This window comes from Cyprinodon variegatus, unplaced genomic scaffold (genome assembly GCF_000732505.1).
Source record: "Cyprinodon variegatus isolate N-32 unplaced genomic scaffold, C_variegatus-1.0 Scaffold99, whole genome shotgun sequence".
Lineage (NCBI taxonomy): Eukaryota > Metazoa > Chordata > Actinopteri > Cyprinodontiformes > Cyprinodontidae > Cyprinodon > Cyprinodon variegatus.
Window position 1 is genome coordinate 729,622 of NW_015150552.1, and position 5,452 is coordinate 735,073.

Genomic DNA, 5,452 nt, shown 5'->3' on the forward strand with positions numbered 1-5,452 from the left:
GATATCAAAAAAGTACTCCAGAGTTTTGTTCAGCATGGGGGTGAGTAGAAAATGAAGGCTAATCATGTTTTGGGTGTACTATTCCTTTAAGCTGCTGTCTGCCACTACCACGAGGCCAGAGTGTTTGCCAGTTTTGGGTACTCTAGCCAAGCTGAGTTTTGCTAAGTCAAACTGAGTTCTTGTCAACCTGAGTTTTAAGATTGTTTTGTCTTTGCCTCTCGGCAGGAAGTCATCCTGCAAACTGATTTTTCAGACCTTCTCTCCCTGGAAGGATCAACTGAGCTACAAACTGAGCTGGGGTTCAAACAGGAGGTTTGGATCCACTTTCCCCAAGAGATCGTTTGAGCTTTGCACTGAGAAAGGGATTCATCTCCACCACGACCCTTTCAAGTACCGCAGGAAATCTGAGTGGCAGTCAGCTTCTCCGTTCACCTACCAACAACAGCATTCTGGGTAAACCCTGTTCCGCCCTCAACCGAATCAGACAAACACTGAAACTACAGCATACAGACTGGAGTCAAGGATTCAACAACTTCTCTGGAAACGTCAGTCAGCAACCAAATCCTCTTCTCCAAGTTCACGAGTCAAATTTCCCACTGAGCCTGAACTAACCGCTGCGTCTCCCCCTCACTTTTCAGTTCCGGTTGAGCAGTGTGCAGAGCAACACTTCTCTCCGTATTATCTCTTCAATAAAACCTGTTAAACCTTTTCCCTGGTCTCCCTGTTTGGTCTTCTGCATTTGGGTCTGAACTTTAGTAAAATCATGACAATGGGCATTCCTATGTCTGTGTCACAGTTTTACAGTTTAACCAGTGAAAGAAGCATTGCAACAGGCTTTCTGGTGACATATTGGTCACACTGTTAGCTATCTGTTAAACTAATTCTAACATTGGTGAAAAGCTGAATACCTTCAACATTTAAAATGTGATATCTCCTACTGTCTGACAGTTCATATTTTTTTCCTATTTTTACTGAACACTTTGATTTGTACTTTCCAGCATCTTAGTTCTGTTTGCATTGATAACCTTGTATTTGTTAATATGTTTTTGTGTTTTCACTGATGTACTTTTTTTTAGTCAAAGGTGTAATGACAAGCCTTTCTGTGCAGCCCAGGAACTCATTCTGGTAAATAAAGTTTATGTCAGTGATGCTTATGGACATCAGGTCTGACCTCTCAATGAAGTAGAAACAACACTGCTTCAGCCGGTCAAAATCAGTGGGGCTCTTGATTTGTGACCGGCACTGAAATGCTAATGTGACCTAAAACTGAGAATGGATGTATTAGAGAAAATAAGGGGAAAGAGGAGGTAAAAAGATTTTAGGAGAGAATTTAAAGGAAATAGGTGAGAGGTAAGTGAGAGTCAACCATTGGAGAGAATTATTTATTTATACTTATTTGACTCTGGTTAGGCCCACTGAGATCAAAGATCTATTTTCTACTGTAAGGGAGATAGAGAGCAGAAAGCGGAAAAAACAACAGTCATACTTCCCTAATTGATGAGCTGGACTGCAGTGATTTTAACATAGCTTTTGCCTAAGGTACAAAAGCTTGAAGCCAAAGTTCAGTTTAATATCAGACTCTTGATCTATAGTTGATTTCATGCATAAATGCCAAACATTATTAGAGTAGAAAATTAGACTATGGGATGACAAAAAACTGATCATGAAGTTAAGAGGAAACAAAGGTAAAATACAAAAAATAAAGAAATAAAATTATGTATGATTCACACCAAGATAAGCTACAAAAAGACTCTTGTATTGTAAACTAGCTGTAATTTACCACATTTGTAGCAGAGCATGTGAGTGGAGCGTGGTGCGAGTGGTGGAGCAGAGTGGAAGAAATGTGGTTGAGTACAGAGCGGTTTTCAATTCAAAGGCCAGAGCGAGAATTTCGCTCCGCACCAGTTCGCTTCTATGCGCTCACAACTTCAATTAAAAAATGTTGCATTATTAAATTTGTAAAATAAAATTGATTTGATTTAAGTGCAATTTTTTCATCATGTTTTATTGTACGACTGCCAGCAGCGCTGAATGTGACGAGGAGGAGGATATGCCTGCGCTGTCACAGATGGAAGAGGATGCGGTTACAGCCAATTCAGAAAACACGATAAACACCTACTTCACTACCTCGAGTTGTACATTTGAGAGGACCTATCCATCTCCTTCAGCTGGTGGTAAAAGATGCCGAGATTGCATATTGTGTGATAAGAAGTGGGATAATATATCATAGAACATACACTAACTATACTTAACAATACAGAGTGCTTTACATAAAGTGATTGTTGTGGTAAAAGCCTGTTTTTGAAAATGGATTGCATACATGCATTATACGCTATTATCTCATTTGCAATGGGAGGCAAAGTGACCTTTTTTAATGTAGTCTAGTAAAATAAATTCATTAATAATTGGAAAAGTGGGGCAAAATGAATAGAGAAAGGTGTTACGTTCACAGCTGGGAAACAGTGCAATAATTTAACAGCCAGTTAAGACAATACACATGTATCCGTCACATCATTAAAGTCGTAGGGAAGCGGTTCCAATGGTTGAAGTTCCGAATTCTCCCCAGTGGTGCCCGACTTTACAAAAGTGAATAAAGTGAATGTGATTGGTCGTTTATCAAGGGGGCAGGATTGTTACGGCGGAAGGTTCGCAAGCAAGTTTGGTTGTGGTCGGTTTGTCAGAAGCATCTTGCTAACCAGTTAGCAACTTAGTGCTAGTAGGTTCCCAATGGGAAATTCCATTGGGACCAAGTAGCACTAAATTGCTAACCAGTTAGCAACTTAGTGCTAGTAGGTTCCCAATGGGAAATTACATTGGGACCAAGTAGCACTGAATTGATTACTTAGAAACGACACTGTCAAGGAACACTATGGACAGAGGAAACATGTAAGAGGAGGAGAGTTTTTTTGTCGGACATCGTGGATGAGTCTCCTCCGTCATACATTTTTTATTTAGAGGAGGACAGTGGGGATGAGGTTGTTGTGGAATGCCAGGAGGATGCCAGGGAGGCAGAAGCTTTGTTTGGTGTCGAAGGCTTACAGCGGTACATGTTTGAGCCCTTGCCTCACAATGCTGCCAGTTCTGTTAGCTCTACGCCTGCCGAAGACAAAGACGTCCATCCCTGTGAACATTGAGATGTAACTCAATGGTAAAGTAAATGCTTCTTATTTCAACCATGGTGTATACAGTATTATCTGCGACATATGAATCAAGGTGCTATGATTGATTGACAGATTTGCCGAATTTAGGTGTACAAGCTGACGTATAACTAACTGGCCTGCATAAAATAATGAGAAAAAAAAAAGGTTTTAAGACAGGATTTTTTTTTTAAATGGAAACTATTTGGACAATATCATCTGATAAAGATTACATTTATATACATGTTTAAGCCAGAATGATTTGACATTTAAATATGACTTCTCTACAACTTTAAATCCAACACTGTGTGTCCCAGGGCCCTGGCATAATTAGATGAAAGAAAAATGTCAGAAAATGCATTCTCCTGAAAATTTGAGCGAACGTGGAGTGATTTCGCAATAGTGGCAGGAAAATTAAGGTGAGCGTCGAGCGGAGTTTGATCGGAGCATACTGGTGCAACCTTGAGTGGCGAATGAGCGAATATCCTCCTGAGCGGTGAGTGGGAACTGCGCAGCGCTCTGCTCTGTTCAAATGCTCTGATCTGCAGTGATCCGAATGCAGTCCTTTCTGCATCATTTAAGCAGAAAAAAAAATGTTGACAATCTCTTGTAAATTGTGTCCATAGGCAGTTTAGTAGAACAGGAAAGCCTGTAGAAAAGACTGTAGTTGATTTTAACATGAAATATAATTGGTGAGGCTGTGGTGAGAATTTTCTCACCTGTTCTATCTGTTTGAGCCAAACTTTCATGCAGGTTTCTATCTTTTCAGTTGTTTCTTTGTTGTTGGCTGCTGCCTTGTAATCCGCAGGGGATTTCAACAACTCTAAGTCAAGCGCGTCACATTGCTTCAAAGTAACCTGAAGGCAAAACAAAGTAGGATTATTTTCACTTTTTCTTACAGTTTTTTGTTTCTGGTTTACATTTCGGCTTCATGTCCATGTTTTTTTTTTGTTGTTGTGTAAAGACATTTTTTTTTATTACATCTGCAGAAACATGAGCGCTCCAAATTCTTAAAGCAGTTATTAGTTTTTCATGTAGTTTTATCCATCTTTAGTCTTTATGCTTTACTTTGAATATTACATTATCTTTGTTTTTTCCAAGTTATTCTTAGGTTCACAAGCAGATGATTGTTAACCAGGTTAATTGTTGTTTAGTGGTGTTTGTCACTGTCCACAGAGCTGCTTTGGTATGGAGTTTTTGTTTCTGTTTTCTTACCTTCATTTTCAGGGTGTGCCAGGCAGGTGTGGCTCCCAGCTGGTACTCATCAGCCTCAATCAAGGAAGCAGTATTTAGAGGAGTGGATTCCCTGAGGCAGATGACAGATGGTTACCTATACCAGTGGTAACTGGGTCCCTCTTCAAGACTTCCAAGTTAGTTGAACTTGTTCTGATAACATTACTTACCAGTCGTGTCTCTGACTTCCTTTTAGTTTTCCTCCTGCTGAAGGTTTGCTCCTGTTCCTCCCTAAACGGCGCTTTCCACTCCTCCCCAAGAGCTTCCTTTCAAGATCCGCTAAAGACGAGCTCACCTGCCTGTCCACCCTCCAACGCCAAAAGAACCTGGTAACTCGAAGGTCTTCACCCCCTCTCTGTGGACACTGTTGCTCTCCTTCTTAGCCTGTTTCCAAGCCCTGAGAAGTAAGTCTGCCCTCACTGTTCATCTCAACATCAGCTGGAACTCTTACTGATCACCTGACCTGTTTTGCAGTGAGACACCGCATTGGATTTCCTGTTTTCTCTGCTTCCAGTCTGAACAATAAAAACCCTTCAAATAAACTCAGTTCTCCTGTTGTACGTACTGCTGCTGCGCCAGAGTCTTGATCCGAAATCATGTCAGTCACGTACCATTTCTTGTAGGCTCTCCTGTGCACCCCTTAAAACAGAAACAAATCTTTCAAGTGAAGATATAATCTCCTGTTTTACACCCTGGGCCTGGGGACTGGCCAATTCACCCAACCGTGGTTTGTTTCACTTAGTGTGGGGATGAAGACTTCCGAGAGCAACTTCTCCACACTTTTTAAAAGCCCACCTTCTGTGGCGTCCAACATATTGAAACTCACCTCCCTCAAATTTGGAAAGGTGTAAATTTATTATGGAAACAACACATCATAGTATACTATTAAATAACATACTTTGATTTTGTCAAAATCTACCAGAGACTGAGAGGAAAACAGTCTATACCAGCAACATGTGTGCTGCTGTTTTAAAATGAAAACAATACAAAAATGTTATGTAAATAGGGTTAAAAAGACGAAATGAAGGGGTTCATGGTCCAAGAGCATTACAAAGAAATGTAGAGAGAATCTCCCTCTCTTC

The 5,452-nt window shown here is 40.5% G+C and overlaps 1 long non-coding RNA gene and 1 pseudogene across 1 annotated transcript; both read right to left on the minus strand.

The window, feature by feature from the left end:
* Window positions 1-3,886, minus strand: part of LOC107084394 — an 86,872-nt pseudogene extending 82,986 nt beyond the window's left edge.
* On the minus strand, window positions 3,887-4,967 carry LOC107084405. The gene is made up of 3 exons (XR_001481227.1): window positions 4,541-4,967; window positions 4,353-4,443; window positions 3,887-3,994 (listed from the first exon to the last, which is right to left on the minus strand). It is a non-coding gene; the product is annotated as an uncharacterized LOC107084405 (long non-coding RNA).
* Window positions 4,968-5,452: the final 485 nt, after the last annotated feature.